This window comes from Hyla sarda, unplaced genomic scaffold (assembly GCF_029499605.1).
Source record: "Hyla sarda isolate aHylSar1 unplaced genomic scaffold, aHylSar1.hap1 scaffold_186, whole genome shotgun sequence".
NCBI classification, from domain to species: domain Eukaryota; kingdom Metazoa; phylum Chordata; class Amphibia; order Anura; family Hylidae; genus Hyla; species Hyla sarda.
Genome location: NW_026608510.1, coordinates 310,094 through 327,918, shown reverse-complemented (window position 1 = coordinate 327,918; position 17,825 = coordinate 310,094). Strand labels below are relative to the sequence as shown.

Sequence of the window (17,825 nt, the reverse complement as noted above, 5' to 3'; positions counted from 1 at the left end):
CCTTAGAAAATTATCCCCCAGTGTCTCCATCTGCTGGCGGTATTGAATAAGCATTGCTGCACTGATGGGGTATGCATTAGACGAAAAAAAAGAAGAAAAAGAAGAATAATACGCCCAGAAAAGAGGCGAAAAGGAGAAAAACGTAAAAAAACGTGAAAAAAAAGTAAGAGGAAGAGAAGGGAAAAAAAGGTGGAAATGGGTTTAAAAGTGATTTCGGCGGAGAAATATATATATATATATATATATATATATATATATATATATATATACGCGCACACACACACATATATATAAACGTATTCTCCGTTGAGATATTGCAGCCGCTGCTGTGTCCAGGCCCAGGAGCCTTAGCACTGTGCTGTGATGTCACTCAATACCACTGACATCACTAGGTGTAAACAACATCTCTCCTTTGCTGTGTATGTGACTATGGAGCTGTTTGGTGATGTCGTCTATTATGGCCTTCATAGAAGCAACAGGAGATTGTTGCATCCATCTAGAACCCTCAGAACTACAGTGCTATGATGTCACTCACTTCCACAGGCCTTGCAGAGTGTAAACAACAACAACCCAGCTTTGTTGTGTATGTAACCATAGGGATTTGTGATGTCACCTAGAACCTTCACAGCAGCGACAGCTTTATGAGGAGCATCAGCACTGCTCTGCCTGAGCAGAACCATCACCGCCATAGGTTGTCAAATAACCCGGGTTTAACCCACACAGGTAAGTCCAATGGGGTGCAGGCATGTCCTCTATGCTTACAGCTTCCCGTGGGTGTTGGTTTGATACCGTTTGGGGACAGCCAAGGAGGCATCTGCAGGCAACAAAGGTAGGTGTGTGCTTGTGTGTGTGTTTCCTATGCAGATCCTAAGCCCAGTGTCACATGCAAGTAGGAGGAGTAAGAAGGGTTCCTGGCAAATCCGGGTTATGGATTGCATTTAAAAAGGCCCCGTGGGAGTGCAATGGGCCCCTGTCTTGCTGCTTAGCAATAATGGTATGGGTTTAGGTTCTGCTGTGTGTACTGGTGGTTGACTGCCCCCCAGCCCAGAGTGTGCATGGAAAATTGTCTGGCAGCCTCCCTGACAGCAAGCAGTGATAGTGCCCATGAAGGGCACCTTGTTGGGCCCGCCCCTTTCACGGTTATCGCTTCTCGGCCTTTTGGCTAAGATCAAGTGTAGTATCTGTTCTTATCAGTTTAATATCTGATACGTCCCCTATCTGGGGACCATATATTAAATGGATTTTTGAGAACGGGGGCCGATTTCGAAGCTTGCTTCCGTCGCCCTATGCATTGACCCGATATGGCAGTATCTTCGGGTACAGTGCACCACCCCCTTACAGGGTTAAAAAGAAAGATTCCTACTTTCATTGCTACCTGCTTGCTGGCTAGCCAGCTAGCCAGCCCTGTGGGCCTTGCTGCTGCTGCAGCTAAAAAACAAAAGGTGGTGCTGCTGCTGCTTCTGCTGCTTCTGCTTGTGTCTGGCCGCTGTTGGAGCGTCCAGGCACAGGACTTCTGCTGCTGCTGACTAAATGGCCTCCTTAATTGGATCATTTGAGTAGCCAGCATACCTGTGCAGGTAGGGCATGACATGATAGGCAGCTGCCTTGATAGCGGGTGGGTGCTGAATGTTCCTAATTGACAAAATAAGATTAATGCTTATGAAGAAATATAAAATCTCATCCCTTCCCCAATATCGCGCCACACCCCTACCCCTTAATTCCCTGGTTGAACTTGATGGACATATGTCTTTTTTCGACCGTACTAACTATGTAACTATGTAACATAACATGGGGGGGGGGGGGGGTCTCCTGGCTGTTCACACAGGTGTGTCATTGCTGTACATTGACCATGCATTGCTTCTGTGGTATTGCAAAGGCAAAGACAAATGCTTCCAGCCATCCATTGCACTAATGGATTGGTCATCAGCTGGCTGTCTATGTCCCGCATCAATATAGACCAAAGTACAGAGGGTTAGGCTATGCTATTGTGCACCTACCTGATGCATCAGAAGGTGCGAGGCCCTTGCTAAATTCTGTGCACAGACTTTGAGATCTATACTTTAGACTGTATCTAAACCTGCTCCAACATGGACTGACATTCTGGCCTACTTTCAGCCGATGCGACTTGTCTGTCGCTGAACAGTCGCTTTTTATGTATTCAGCACCTATGTATAATGTTGTAAAAATGCTCTAGAAGCTAAAGTCGCAGAAATGTCACACATATTTGGCCTGCAACTTTCTGTGCGACAAATTCAGACAGGAAAAATCAGTATAAATCCTTAGAAAATTATCCCCCAGTGTCTCCATCTGCTGGCGGTATTGAATAAGCATTGCTGCACTGATGGGGTATGCATTAGACGAAAAAAAAGAAGAAAAAGAATAATAATACGCCCAGAAAAGAGGCGAAAAGGAGAAAAACGTAAAAAAACGTGAAAAAAAAGTAAGAGGAAGAGAAGGGAAAAAAAGGTGGAAATGGGTTTAAAAGTGATTTCGGCGGAGAAATATATATATATATATATATATATATATATATATACGCGCACACACACACATATATATAAACGTATTCTCCGTTGAGATATTGCAGCCGCTGCTGTGTCCAGGCCCAGGAGCCTTAGCACTGTGCTGTGATGTCACTCAATACCACTGACATCACTAGGTGTAAACAACATCTCTCCTTTGCTGTGTATGTGACTATGGAGCTGTTTGGTGATGTCGTCTATTATGGCCTTCATAGAAGCAACAGGAGATTGTTGCATCCATCTAGAACCCTCAGAACTACAGTGCTATGATGTCACTCACTTCCACAGGCCTTGCAGAGTGTAAACAACAACAACCCAGCTTTGTTGTGTATGTAACCATAGGGATTTGTGATGTCACCTAGAACCTTCACAGCAGCGACAGCTTTATGAGGAGCATCAGCACTGCTCTGCCTGAGCAGAACCATCACCGCCATAGGTTGTCAAATAACCCGGGTTTAACCCACACAGGTAAGTCCAATGGGGTGCAGGCATGTCCTCTATGCTTACAGCTTCCCGTGGGTGTTGGTTTGATACCGTTTGGGGACAGCCAAGGAGGCATCTGCAGGCAACAAAGGTAGGTGTGTGCTTGTGTGTGTGTTTCCTATGCAGATCCTAAGCCCAGTGTCACATGCAAGTAGGAGGAGTAAGAAGGGTTCCTGGCAAATCCGGGTTATGGATTGCATTTAAAAAGGCCCCGTGGGAGTGCAATGGGCCCCTGTCTTGCTGCTTAGCAATAATGGTATGGGTTTAGGTTCTGCTGTGTGTACTGGTGGTTGACTGCCCCCCAGCCCAGAGTGTGCATGGAAAATTGTCTGGCAGCCTCCCTGACAGCAAGCAGTGATAGTGCCCATGAAGGGCACCTTGTTGGGCCCGCCCCTTTCACGGTTATCGCTTCTCGGCCTTTTGGCTAAGATCAAGTGTAGTATCTGTTCTTATCAGTTTAATATCTGATACGTCCCCTATCTGGGGACCATATATTAAATGGATTTTTGAGAACGGGGGCCGATTTCGAAGCTTGCTTCCGTCGCCCTATGCATTGACCCGATATGGCAGTATCTTCGGGTACAGTGCACCACCCCCTTACAGGGTTAAAAAGAAAGATTCCTACTTTCATTGCTACCTGCTTGCTGGCTAGCCAGCTAGCCAGCCCTGTGGGCCTTGCTGCTGCTGCAGCCAAAAAACAAAAGGTGGTGCTGCTGCTGCTTCTGCTACTTCTGCTTCTGCTTGTGTCTGGCCGCTGTTGGAGCGTCCAGGCACAGGACTTCTGCTGCTGCTGACTAAATGGCCTCCTTAATTGGATCATTTGAGTAGCCAGCACACCTGTGCAGGTAGGGCATGACATGATAGGCAGCTGCCTTGATAGCGGGTGGGTGCTGAATGTTCCTAATTGACAAAATAAGATTAATGCTTATGAAGAAATATAAAATCTCATCCCTTCCCCAATATCGCGCCACACCCCTACCCCTTAATTCCCTGGTTGAACTTGATGGACATATGTCTTTTTTCGACCGTACTAACTATGTAACTATGTAACATAACATGGGGGGGGGGGGGGGGGTCTCCTGGCTGTTCACACAGGTGTGTCATTGCTGTACATTGACCATGCATTGCTTCTGTGGTATTGCAAAGGCAAAGACAAATGCTTCCAGCCATCCATTGCACTAATGGATTCGTCATCAGCTGGCTGTCTATGTCCCGCATCAATATAGACCAAAGTACAGAGGGTTAGGCTATGCTATTGTGCACCTACCTGATGCATCAGAAGGTGCGAGGCCCTTGCTAAATTCTGTGCACAGACTTTGAGATCTATACTTTAGACTGTATCTAAACCTGCTCCAACATGGACTGACATTCTGGCCTACTTTCAGCCGATGCGACTTGTCTGTCGCTGAACAGTCGCTTTTTATGTATTCAGCACCTATGTATAATGTTGTAAAAATGCTCTAGAAGCTAAAGTCGCAGAAATGTCACACATATTTGGCCTGCAACTTTCTGTGCGACAAATTCAGACAGGAAAAATCAGTATAAATCCTTAGAAAATTATCCCCCAGTGTCTCCATCTGCTGGCGGTATTGAATAAGCATTGCTGCACTGATGGGGTATGCATTAGACGAAAAAAAAGAAGAAAAAGAAGAATAATACGCCCAGAAAAGAGGCGAAAAGGAGAAAAACGTAAAAAAACTTGAAAAAAAAGTAAGAGGAAGAGAAGGGAAAAAAAGGTGGAAATGGGTTTAAAAGTGATTTCGGCGGAGAAATATATATATATATATATATATATATATATATATATACGCGCACACACACACATATATATAAACGTATTCTCCGTTGAGATATTGCAGCCGCTGCTGTGTCCAGGCCCAGGAGCCTTAGCACTGTGCTGTGATGTCACTCAATACCACTGACATCACTAGGTGTAAACAACATCTCTCCTTTGCTGTGTATGTGACTATGGAGCTGTTTGGTGATGTCGTCTATTATGGCCTTCATAGAAGCAACAGGAGATTGTTGCATCCATCTAGAACCCTCAGAACTACAGTGCTATGATGTCACTCACTTCCACAGGCCTTGCAGAGTGTAAACAACAACAACCCAGCTTTGTTGTGTATGTAACCATAGGGATTTGTGATGTCACCTAGAACCTTCACAGCAGCGACAGCTTTATGAGGAGCATCAGCACTGCTCTGCCTGAGCAGAACCATCACCGCCATAGGTTGTCAAATAACCCGGGTTTAACCCACACAGGTAAGTCCAATGGGGTGCAGGCATGTCCTCTATGCTTACAGCTTCCCGTGGGTGTTGGTTTGATACCGTTTGGGGACAGCCAAGGAGGCATCTGCAGGCAACAAAGGTAGGTGTGTGCTTGTGTGTGTGTTTCCTATGCAGATCCTAAGCCCAGTGTCACATGCAAGTAGGAGGAGTAAGAAGGGTTCCTGGCAAATCCGGGTTATGGATTGCATTTAAAAAGGCCCCGTGGGAGTGCAATGGGCCCCTGTCTTGCTGCTTAGCAATAATGGTATGGGTTTAGGTTCTGCTGTGTGTACTGGTGGTTGACTGCCCCCCAGCCCAGAGTGTGCATGGAAAATTGTCTGGCAGCCTCCCTGACAGCAAGCAGTGATAGTGCCCATGAAGGGCACCTTGTTGGGCCCGCCCCTTTCACGGTTATCGCTTCTCGGCCTTTTGGCTAAGATCAAGTGTAGTATCTGTTCTTATCAGTTTAATATCTGATACGTCCCCTATCTGGGGACCATATATTAAATGGATTTTTGAGAACGGGGGCCGATTTCGAAGCTTGCTTCCGTCGCCCTATGCATTGACCCGATATGGCAGTATCTTCGGGTACAGTGCACCACCCCCTTACAGGGTTAAAAAGAAAGATTCCTACTTTCATTGCTACCTGCTTGCTGGCTAGCCAGCTAGCCAGCCCTGTGGGCCTTGCTGCTGCTGCAGCCAAAAAACAAAAGGTGGTGCTGCTGCTGCTTCTGCTTGTGTCTGGCCGCTGTTGGAGCGTCCAGGCACAGGACTTCTGCTGCTGCTGACTAAATGGCCTCCTTAATTGGATCATTTGAGTAGCCAGCACACCTGTGCAGGTAGGGCATGACATGATAGGCAGCTGCCTTGATAGCGGGTGGGTGCTGAATGTTCCTAATTGACAAAATAAGATTAATGCTTATGAAGAAATATAAAATCTCATCCCTTCCCCAATATCGCGCCACACCCCTACCCCTTAATTCCCTGGTTGAACTTGATGGACATATGTCTTTTTTCGACCGTACTAACTATGTAACTATGTAACATAACATGGGGGGGGGGGGGGTCTCCTGGCTGTTCACACAGGTGTGTCATTGCTGTACATTGACCATGCATTGCTTCTGTGGTATTGCAAAGGCAAAGACAAATGCTTCCAGCCATCCATTGCACTAATGGATTGGTCATCAGCTGGCTGTCTATGTCCCGCATCAATATAGACCAAAGTACAGAGGGTTAGGCTATGCTATTGTGCACCTACCTGATGCATCAGAAGGTGCGAGGCCCTTGCTAAATTCTGTGCACAGACTTTGAGATCTATACTTTAGACTGTATCTAAACCTGCTCCAACATGGACTGACATTCTGGCCTACTTTCAGCCGATGCGACTTGTCTGTCGCTGAACAGTCGCTTTTTATGTATTCAGCACCTATGTATAATGTTGTAAAAATGCTCTAGAAGCTAAAGTCGCAGAAATGTCACACATATTTGGCCTGCAACTTTCTGTGCGACAAATTCAGACAGGAAAAATCAGTATAAATCCTTAGAAAATTATCCCCCAGTGTCTCCATCTGCTGGCGGTATTGAATAAGCATTGCTGCACTGATGGGGTATGCATTAGACGAAAAAAAAGAAGAAAAAGAAGAATAATACGCCCAGAAAAGAGGCGAAAAGGAGAAAAACGTAAAAAAACGTGAAAAAAAAGTAAGAGGAAGAGAAGGGAAAAAAAGGTGGAAATGGGTTTAAAAGTGATTTCGGCGGAGAAATATATATATATATATATATATATATATATATATATATATACGCGCACACACACACATATATATAAACGTATTCTCCGTTGAGATATTGCAGCCGCTGCTGTGTCCAGGCCCAGGAGCCTTAGCACTGTGCTGTGATGTCACTCAATACCACTGACATCACTAGGTGTAAACAACATCTCTCCTTTGCTGTGTATGTGACTATGGAGCTGTTTGGTGATGTCGTCTATTATGGCCTTCATAGAAGCAACAGGAGATTGTTGCATCCATCTAGAACCCTCAGAACTACAGTGCTATGATGTCACTCACTTCCACAGGCCTTGCAGAGTGTAAACAACAACAACCCAGCTTTGTTGTGTATGTAACCATAGGGATTTGTGATGTCACCTAGAACCTTCACAGCAGCGACAGCTTTATGAGGAGCATCAGCACTGCTCTGCCTGAGCAGAACCATCACCGCCATAGGTTGTCAAATAACCCGGGTTTAACCCACACAGGTAAGTCCAATGGGGTGCAGGCATGTCCTCTATGCTTACAGCTTCCCGTGGGTGTTGGTTTGATACCGTTTGGGGACAGCCAAGGAGGCATCTGCAGGCAACAAAGGTAGGTGTGTGCTTGTGTGTGTGTTTCCTATGCAGATCCTAAGCCCAGTGTCACATGCAAGTAGGAGGAGTAAGAAGGGTTCCTGGCAAATCCGGGTTATGGATTGCATTTAAAAAGGCCCCGTGGGAGTGCAATGGGCCCCTGTCTTGCTGCTTAGCAATAATGGTATGGGTTTAGGTTCTGCTGTGTGTACTGGTGGTTGACTGCCCCCCAGCCCAGAGTGTGCATGGAAAATTGTCTGGCAGCCTCCCTGACAGCAAGCAGTGATAGTGCCCATGAAGGGCACCTTGTTGGGCCCGCCCCTTTCACGGTTATCGCTTCTCGGCCTTTTGGCTAAGATCAAGTGTAGTATCTGTTCTTATCAGTTTAATATCTGATACGTCCCCTATCTGGGGACCATATATTAAATGGATTTTTGAGAACGGGGGCCGATTTCGAAGCTTGCTTCCGTCGCCCTATGCATTGACCCGATATGGCAGTATCTTCGGGTACAGTGCACCACCCCCTTACAGGGTTAAAAAGAAAGATTCCTACTTTCATTGCTACCTGCTTGCTGGCTAGCCAGCTAGCCAGCCCTGTGGGCCTTGCTGCTGCTGCAGCCAAAAAACAAAAGGTGGTGCTGCTGCTGCTTCTGCTGCTTCTGCTTGTGTCTGGCCGCTGTTGGAGCGTCCAGGCACAGGACTTCTGCTGCTGCTGACTAAATGGCCTCCTTAATTGGATCATTTGAGTAGCCAGCACACCTGTGCAGGTAGGGCATGACATGATAGGCAGCTGCCTTGATAGCGGGTGGGTGCTGAATGTTCCTAATTGACAAAATAAGATTAATGCTTATGAAGAAATATAAAATCTCATCCCTTCCCCAATATCGCGCCACACCCCTACCCCTTAATTCCCTGGTTGAACTTGATGGACATATGTCTTTTTTCGACCGTACTAACTATGTAACTATGTAACATAACATGGGGGGGGGGGAGGGTCTCCTGGCTGTTCACACAGGTGTGTCATTGCTGTACATTGACCATGCATTGCTTCTGTGGTATTGCAAAGGCAAAGACAAATGCTTCCAGCCATCCATTGCACTAATGGATTCGTCATCAGCTGGCTGTCTATGTCCCGCATCAATATAGACCAAAGTACAGAGGGTTAGGCTATGCTATTGTGCACCTACCTGATGCATCAGAAGGTGCGAGGCCCTTGCTAAATTCTGTGCACAGACTTTGAGATCTATACTTTAGACTGTATCTAAACCTGCTCCAACATGGACTGACATTCTGGCCTACTTTCAGCCGATGCGACTTGTCTGTCGCTGAACAGTCGCTTTTTATGTATTCAGCACCTATGTATAATGTTGTAAAAATGCTCTAGAAGCTAAAGTCGCAGAAATGTCACACATATTTGGCCTGCAACTTTCTGTGCGACAAATTCAGACAGGAAAAATCAGTATAAATCCTTAGAAAATTATCCCCCAGTGTCTCCATCTGCTGGCGGTATTGAATAAGCATTGCTGCACTGATGGGGTATGCATTAGACGAAAAAAAAGAAGAAAAAGAAGAATAATACGCCCAGAAAAGAGGCGAAAAGGAGAAAAACGTAAAAAAACTTGAAAAAAAAGTAAGAAGAAGAGAAGGGAAAAAAAGGTGGAAATGGGTTTAAAAGTGATTTCGGCGGAGAAATATATATATATATATATATATATATATATATATATATATATATACATATATATATATATATATACGCGCACACACACACATATATATAAACGTATTCTCCGTTGAGATATTGCAGCCGCTGCTGTGTCCAGGCCCAGGAGCCTTAGCACTGTGCTGTGATGTCACTCAATACCACTGACATCAATAGGTGTAAACAACATCTCTCCTTTGCTGTGTATGTGACTATGGAGCTCTTTGGTGATGTCGTCTATTATGGCCTTCATAGAAGCAACAGGAGATTGTTGCATCCATCTAGAACCCTCAGAACTACAGTGCTATGATGTCACTCACTTCCACAGGCCTTGCAGAGTGTAAACAACAACAACCCAGCTTTGTTGTGTATGTAACCATAGGGATTTGTGATGTCACCTAGAACCTTCACAGCAGCGACAGCTTTATGAGGAGCATCAGCACTGCTCTGCCTGAGCAGAACCATCACCGCCATAGGTTGTCAAATAACCCGGGTTTAACCCACACAGGTAAGTCCAATGGGGTGCAGGCATGTCCTCTATGCTTACAGCTTCCCGTGGGTGTTGGTTTGATACCGTTTGGGGACAGCCAAGGAGGCATCTGCAGGCAACAAAGGTAGGTGTGTGCTTGTGTGTGTGTTTCCTATGCAGATCCTAAGCCCAGTGTCACATGCAAGTAGGAGGAGTAAGAAGGGTTCCTGGCAAATCCGGGTTATGGATTGCATTTAAAAAGGCCCCGTGGGAGTGCAATGGGCCCCTGTCTTGCTGCTTAGCAATAATGGTATGGGTTTAGGTTCTGCTGTGTGTACTGGTGGTTGACTGCCCCCCAGCCCAGAGTGTGCATGGAAAATTGTCTGGCAGCCTCCCTGACAGCAAGCAGTGATAGTGCCCATGAAGGGCACCTTGTTGGGCCCGCCCCTTTCACGGTTATCGCTTCTCGGCCTTTTGGCTAAGATCAAGTGTAGTATCTGTTCTTATCAGTTTAATATCTGATACGTCCCCTATCTGGGGACCATATATTAAATGGATTTTTGAGAACGGGGGCCGATTTCGAAGCTTGCTTCCGTCGCCCTATGCATTGACCCGATATGGCAGTATCTTCGGGTACAGTGCACCACCCCCTTACAGGGTTAAAAAGAAAGATTCCTACTTTCATTGCTACCTGCTTGCTAGCTAGCCAGCCCTGTGGGCCTTGCTGCTGCTGCAGCCAAAAAACAAAAGGTGGTGCTGCTGCTGCTGCTTCTGCTTCTGCTTGTGTCTGGCCGCTGTTGGAGCGTCCAGGCACAGGACTTCTGCTGCTGCTGACTAAATGGCCTCCTTAATTGGATCATTTGAGTAGCCAGCACACCTGTGCAGGTAGGGCATGACATGATAGGCAGCTGCCTTGATAGCGGGTGGGTGCTGAATGTTCCTAATTGACAAAATAAGATTAATGCTTATGAAGAAATATAAAATCTCATCCCTTCCCCAATATCGCGCCACACCCCTACCCCTTAATTCCCTGGTTGAACTTGATGGACATATGTCTTTTTTCGACCGTACTAACTATGTAACTATGTAACATAACATGGGGGGGGGGGTCTCCTGGCTGTTCACACAGGTGTGTCATTGCTGTACATTGACCATGCATTGCTTCTGTGGTATTGCAAAGGCAAAGACAAATGCTTCCAGCCATCCATTGCACTAATGGATTGGTCATCAGCTGGCTGTCTATGTCCCGCATCAATATAGACCAAAGTACAGAGGGTTAGGCTATGCTATTGTGCACCTACCTGATGCATCAGAAGGTGCGAGGCCCTTGCTAAATTCTGTGCACAGACTTTGAGATCTATACTTTAGACTGTATCTAAACCTGCTCCAACATGGACTGACATTCTGGCCTACTTTCAGCCGATGCGACTTGTCTGTCGCTGAACAGTCGCTTTTTATGTATTCAGCACCTATGTATAATGTTGTAAAAATGCTCTAGAAGCTAAAGTCGCAGAAATGTCACACATATTTGGCCTGCAACTTTCTGTGCGACAAATTCAGACAGGAAAAATCAGTATAAATCCTTAGAAAATTATCCCCCAGTGTCTCCATCTGCTGGCGGTATTGAATAAGCATTGCTGCACTGATGGGGTATGCATTAGACGAAAAAAAAGAAGAAAAAGAAGAATAATACGCCCAGAAAAGAGGCGAAAAGGAGAAAAACGTAAAAAAACGTGAAAAAAAAGTAAGAGGAAGAGAAGGGAAAAAAAGGTGGAAATGGGTTTAAAAGTGATTTCGGCGGAGATATATATATATATATATATATATATATATATATATATATATATACGCGCACACACACACATATATATAAACGTATTCTCCGTTGAGATATTGCAGCCGCTGCTGTGTCCAGGCCCAGGAGCCTTAGCACTGTGCTGTGATGTCACTCAATACCACTGACATCACTAGGTGTAAACAACATCTCTCCTTTGCTGTGTATGTGACTATGGAGCTGTTTGGTGATGTCGTCTATTATGGCCTTCATAGAAGCAACAGGAGATTGTTGCATCCATCTAGAACCCTCAGAACTACAGTGCTATGATGTCACTCACTTCCACAGGCCTTGCAGAGTGTAAACAACAACAACCCAGCTTTGTTGTGTATGTAACCATAGGGATTTGTGATGTCACCTAGAACCTTCACAGCAGCGACAGCTTTATGAGGAGCATCAGCACTGCTCTGCCTGAGCAGAACCATCACCGCCATAGGTTGTCAAATAACCCGGGTTTAACCCACACAGGTAAGTCCAATGGGGTGCAGGCATGTCCTCTATGCTTACAGCTTCCCGTGGGTGTTGGTTTGATACCGTTTGGGGACAGCCAAGGAGGCATCTGCAGGCAACAAAGGTAGGTGTGTGCTTGTGTGTGTGTTTCCTATGCAGATCCTAAGCCCAGTGTCACATGCAAGTAGGAGGAGTAAGAAGGGTTCCTGGCAAATCCGGGTTATGGATTGCATTTAAAAAGGCCCCGTGGGAGTGCAATGGGCCCCTGTCTTGCTGCTTAGCAATAATGGTATGGGTTTAGGTTCTGCTGTGTGTACTGGTGGTTGACTGCCCCCCAGCCCAGAGTGTGCATGGAAAATTGTCTGGCAGCCTCCCTGACAGCAAGCAGTGATAGTGCCCATGAAGGGCACCTTGTTGGGCCCGCCCCTTTCACGGTTATCGCTTCTCGGCCTTTTGGCTAAGATCAAGTGTAGTATCTGTTCTTATCAGTTTAATATCTGATACGTCCCCTATCTGGGGACCATATATTAAATGGATTTTTGAGAACGGGGGCCGATTTCGAAGCTTGCTTCCGTCGCCCTATGCATTGACCCGATATGGCAGTATCTTCGGGTACAGTGCACCACCCCCTTACAGGGTTAAAAAGAAAGATTCCTACTTTCATTGCTACCTGCTTGCTGGCTAGCCAGCTAGCCAGCCCTGTGGGCCTTGCTGCTGCTGCAGCCAAAAAACAAAAGGTGGTGCTGCTGCTGCTTCTGCTGCTTCTGCTTCTGCTTGTGTCTGGCCGCTGTTGGAGCGTCCAGGCACAGGACTTCTGCTGCTGCTGACTAAATGGCCTCCTTAATTGGATCATTTGAGTAGCCAGCACACCTGTGCAGGTAGGGCATGACATGATAGGCAGCTGCCTTGATAGCGGGTGGGTGCTGAATGTTCCTAATTGACAAAATAAGATTAATGCTTATGAAGAAATATAAAATCTCATCCCTTCCCCAATATCGCGCCACACCCCTACCCCTTAATTCCCTGGTTGAACTTGATGGACATATGTCTTTTTTCGACCGTACTAACTATGTAACTATGTAACATAACATGGGGGGGGGGGGGGGTCTCCTGGCTGTTCACACAGGTGTGTCATTGCTGTACATTGACCATGCATTGCTTCTGTGGTATTGCAAAGGCAAAGACAAATGCTTCCAGCCATCCATTGCACTAATGGATTGGTCATCAGCTGGCTGTCTATGTCCCGCATCAATATAGACCAAAGTACAGAGGGTTAGGCTATGCTATTGTGCACCTACCTGATGCATCAGAAGGTGCGAGGCCCTTGCTAAATTCTGTGCACAGACTTTGAGATCTATACTTTAGACTGTATCTAAACCTGCTCCAACATGGACTGACATTCTGGCCTACTTTCAGCCGATGCGACTTGTCTGTCGCTGAACAGTCGCTTTTTATGTATTCAGCACCTATGTATAATGTTGTAAAAATGCTCTAGAAGCTAAAGTCGCAGAAATGTCACACATATTTGGCCTGCAACTTTCTGTGCGACAAATTCAGACAGGAAAAATCAGTATAAATCCTTAGAAAATTATCCCCCAGTGTCTCCATCTGCTGGCGGTATTGAATAAGCATTGCTGCACTGATGGGGTATGCATTAGACGAAAAAAAAGAAGAAAAAGAAGAATAATACGCCCAGAAAAGAGGCGAAAAGGAGAAAAACGTAAAAAAACGTGAAAAAAAAATAAGAGGAAGAGAAGGGAAAAAAAGGTGGAAATGGGTTTAAAAGTGATTTCGGCGGAGATATATATATATATATATATATATATATATATATATATATATATATATATATATATATACATATATATATATATATATACGCGCACACACACACATATATATAAACGTATTCTCCGTTGAGATATTGCAGCCGCTGCTGTGTCCAGGCCCAGGAGCCTTAGCACTGTGCTGTGATGTCACTCAATACCACTGACATCACTAGGTGTAAACAACATCTCTCCTTTGCTGTGTATGTGACTATGGAGCTGTTTGGTGATGTCGTCTATTATGGCCTTCATAGAAGCAACAGGAGATTGTTGCATCCATCTAGAACCCTCAGAACTACAGTGCTATGATGTCACTCACTTCCACAGGCCTTGCAGAGTGTAAACAACAACAACCCAGCTTTGTTGTGTATGTAACCATAGGGATTTGTGATGTCACCTAGAACCTTCACAGCAGCGACAGCTTTATGAGGAGCATCAGCACTGCTCTGCCTGAGCAGAACCATCACCGCCATAGGTTGTCAAATAACCCGGGTTTAACCCACACAGGTAAGTCCAATGGGGTGCAGGCATGTCCTCTATGCTTACAGCTTCCCGTGGGTGTTGGTTTGATACCGTTTGGGGACAGCCAAGGAGGCATCTGCAGGCAACAAAGGGCAACAAAGGTAGGTGTGTGCTTGTGTGTGTGTTTCCTATGCAGATCCTAAGCCCAGTGTCACATGCAAGTAGGAGGAGTAAGAAGGGTTCCTGGCAAATCCGGGTTATGGATTGCATTTAAAAAGGCCCCGTGGGAGTGCAATGGGCCCCTGTCTTGCTGCTTAGCAATAATGGTATGGGTTTAGGTTCTGCTGTGTGTACTGGTGGTTGACTGCCCCCCAGCCCAGAGTGTGCATGGAAAATTGTCTGGCAGCCTCCCTGACAGCAAGCAGTGATAGTGCCCATGAAGGGCACCTTGTTGGGCCCGCCCCTTTCACGGTTATCGCTTCTCGGCCTTTTGGCTAAGATCAAGTGTAGTATCTGTTCTTATCAGTTTAATATCTGATATGTCCCCTATCTGGGGACCATATATTAAATGGATTTTTGAGAACGGGGGCCGATTTCGAAGCTTGCTTCCGTCGCCCTATGCATTGACCCGATATGGCAGTATCTTCGGGTACAGTGCACCACCCCCTTACAGGGTTAAAAAGAAAGATTCCTACTTTCATTGCTACCTGCTTGCTGGCTAGCCAGCTAGCCAGCCCTGTGGGCCTTGCTGCTGCTGCAGCCAAAAAACAAAAAGTGGTGCTGCTGCTGCTTCTGCTGCTTCTGCTTCTGCTTGTGTCTGGCCGCTGTTGGAGCGTCCAGGCACAGGACTTCTGCTGCTGCTGACTAAATGGCCTCCTTAATTGGATCATTTGAGTAGCCAGCACACCTGTGCAGGTAGGGCATGACATGATAGGCAGCTGCCTTGATAGCGGGTGGGTGCTGAATGTTCCTAATTGACAAAATAAGATTAATGCTTATGAAGAAATATAAAATCTCATCCCTTCCCCAATATCGCGCCACACCCCTACCCCTTAATTCCCTGGTTGAACTTGATGGACATATGTCTTTTTTCGACCGTACTAACTATGTAACTATGTAACATAACATGGGGGGGGGGGGGGGGTCTCCTGGCTGTTCACACAGGTGTGTCATTGCTGTACATTGACCATGCATTGCTTCTGTGGTATTGCAAAGGCAAAGACAAATGCTTCCAGCCATCCATTGCACTAATGGATTGGTCATCAGCTGGCTGTCTATGTCCCGCATCAATATAGACCAAAGTACAGAGGGTTAGGCTATGCTATTGTGCACCTACCTGATGCATCAGAAGGTGCGAGGCCCTTGCTAAATTCTGTGCACAGACTTTGAGATCTATACTTTAGACTGTATCTAAACCTGCTCCAACATGGACTGACATTCTGGCCTACTTTCAGCCGATGCGACTTGTCTGTCGCTGAACAGTCGCTTTTTATGTATTCAGCACCTATGTATAATGTTGTAAAAATGCTCTAGAAGCTAAAGTCGCAGAAATGTCACACATATTTGGCCTGCAACTTTCTGTGCGACAAATTCAGACAGGAAAAATCAGTATAAATCCTTAGAAAATTATCCCCCAGTGTCTCCATCTGCTGGCGGTATTGAATAAGCATTGCTGCACTGATGGGGTATGCATTAGACGAAAAAAAAGAAGAAAAAGAAGAATAATACGCCCAGAAAAGAGGCGAAAAGGAGAAAAACGTAAAAAAACGTGAAAAAAAAGTAAGAGGAAGAGAAGGGAAAAAAAGGTGGAAATGGGTTTAAAAGTGATTTCGGCGGAGAAATATATATATATATATATATATATATATATATATATATATATATACGCGCACACACACACATATATATAAACGTATTCTCCGTTGAGATATTGCAGCCGCTGCTGTGTCCAGGCCCAGGAGCCTTAGCACTGTGCTGTGATGTCACTCAATACCACTGACATCACTAGGTGTAAACAACATCTCTCCTTTGCTGTGTATGTGACTATGGAGCTGTTTGGTGATGTCGTCTATTATGGCCTTCATAGAAGCAACAGGAGATTGTTGCATCCATCTAGAACCCTCAGAACTACAGTGCTATGATGTCACTCACTTCCACAGGCCTTGCAGAGTGTAAACAACAACAACCCAGCTTTGTTGTGTATGTAACCATAGGGATTTGTGATGTCACCTAGAACCTTCACAGCAGCGACAGCTTTATGAGGAGCATCAGCACTGCTCTGCCTGAGCAGAACCATCACCGCCATAGGTTGTCAAATAACCCGGGTTTAACCCACACAGGTAAGTCCAATGGGGTGCAGGCATGTCCTCTATGCTTACAGCTTCCCGTGGGTGTTGGTTTGATACCGTTTGGGGACAGCCAAGGAGGCATCTGCAGGCAACAAAGGTAGGTGTGTGCTTGTGTGTGTGTTTCCTATGCAGATCCTAAGCCCAGTGTCACATGCAAGTAGGAGGAGTAAGAAGGGTTCCTGGCAAATCCGGGTTATGGATTGCATTTAAAAAGGCCCCGTGGGAGTGCAATGGGCCCCTGTCTTGCTGCTTAGCAATAATGGTATGGGTTTAGGTTCTGCTGTGTGTACTGGTGGTTGACTGCCCCCCAGCCCAGAGTGTGCATGGAAAATTGTCTGGCAGCCTCCCTGACAGCAAGCAGTGATAGTGCCCATGAAGGGCACCTTGTTGGGCCCGCCCCTTTCACGGTTATCGCTTCTCGGCCTTTTGGCTAAGATCAAGTGTAGTATCTGTTCTTATCAGTTTAATATCTGATACGTCCCCTATCTGGGGACCATATATTAAATGGATTTTTGAGAACGGGGGCCGATTTCGAAGCTTGCTTCCGTCGCCCTATGCATTGACCCGATATGGCAGTATCTTCGGGTACAGTGCACCACCCCCTTACAGGGTTAAAAAGAAAGATTCCTACTTTCATTGCTACCTGCTTGCTGGCTAGCCAGCTAGCCAGCCCTGTGGGCCTTGCTGCTGCTGCAGCCAAAAAACAAAAGGTGGTGCTGCTGCTGCTTCTGCTGCTTCTGCTTCTGCTTGTGTCTGTCCGCTGTTGGAGCGTCCAGGCACAGGACTTCTGCTGCTGCTGACTAAATGGCCTCCTTAATTGGATCATTTGAGTAGCCAGCACACCTGTGCAGGTAGGGCATGACATGATAGGCAGCTGCCTTGATAGCGGGTGGGTGCTGAATGTTCCTAATTGACAAAATAAGATTAATGCTTATGAAGAAATATAAAATCTCATCCCTTCCCCAATATCGCGCCACACCCCTACCCCTTAATTCCCTGGTTGAACTTGATGGACATATGTCTTTTTTCGACCGTACTAACTATGTAACTATGTAACATAACATGGGGGGGGGGGGGGCTCCTGGCTGTTCACACAGGTGTGTCATTGCTGTACATT

General features: G+C 46.0%; 8 non-coding genes across 8 annotated transcripts; all 8 read left to right on the top strand.

Annotated features, from left to right (window-relative positions):
• Nucleotides 1-1,142: 1,142 nt before the first annotated feature.
• Nucleotides 1,143-1,333, top strand: LOC130315135 (U2 spliceosomal RNA). Its single transcript, XR_008862716.1, has one exon. It is a non-coding gene; the product is annotated as a U2 spliceosomal RNA (small nuclear RNA).
• A 2,076-nt stretch (nt 1,334-3,409) lies between these two features.
• LOC130315134 (U2 spliceosomal RNA) lies at nt 3,410-3,600 on the top strand. Its single transcript, XR_008862715.1, has one exon. It is a non-coding gene; the product is annotated as a U2 spliceosomal RNA (small nuclear RNA).
• Nucleotides 3,601-5,686: 2,086 nt separating this feature from the next.
• Nucleotides 5,687-5,877, top strand: LOC130315133 (U2 spliceosomal RNA). Its single transcript, XR_008862714.1, has one exon. It is a non-coding gene; the product is annotated as a U2 spliceosomal RNA (small nuclear RNA).
• Nucleotides 5,878-7,949: 2,072 nt separating this feature from the next.
• On the top strand, nt 7,950-8,140 carry LOC130315132 (U2 spliceosomal RNA). Its single transcript, XR_008862713.1, has one exon. It is a non-coding gene; the product is annotated as a U2 spliceosomal RNA (small nuclear RNA).
• A 2,106-nt stretch (nt 8,141-10,246) lies between these two features.
• On the top strand, nt 10,247-10,437 carry LOC130315131 (U2 spliceosomal RNA). The gene has a single exon (XR_008862712.1). It is a non-coding gene; the product is annotated as a U2 spliceosomal RNA (small nuclear RNA).
• A 2,072-nt stretch (nt 10,438-12,509) lies between these two features.
• LOC130315130 (U2 spliceosomal RNA) lies at nt 12,510-12,700 on the top strand. Its single transcript, XR_008862711.1, has one exon. It is a non-coding gene; the product is annotated as a U2 spliceosomal RNA (small nuclear RNA).
• Nucleotides 12,701-14,834: 2,134 nt separating this feature from the next.
• On the top strand, nt 14,835-15,025 carry LOC130315115 (U2 spliceosomal RNA). The gene has a single exon (XR_008862698.1). It is a non-coding gene; the product is annotated as a U2 spliceosomal RNA (small nuclear RNA).
• A 2,093-nt stretch (nt 15,026-17,118) lies between these two features.
• On the top strand, nt 17,119-17,309 carry LOC130315129 (U2 spliceosomal RNA). The gene has a single exon (XR_008862710.1). It is a non-coding gene; the product is annotated as a U2 spliceosomal RNA (small nuclear RNA).
• The last annotated feature ends 516 nt before the right edge of the window (nt 17,310-17,825 follow it).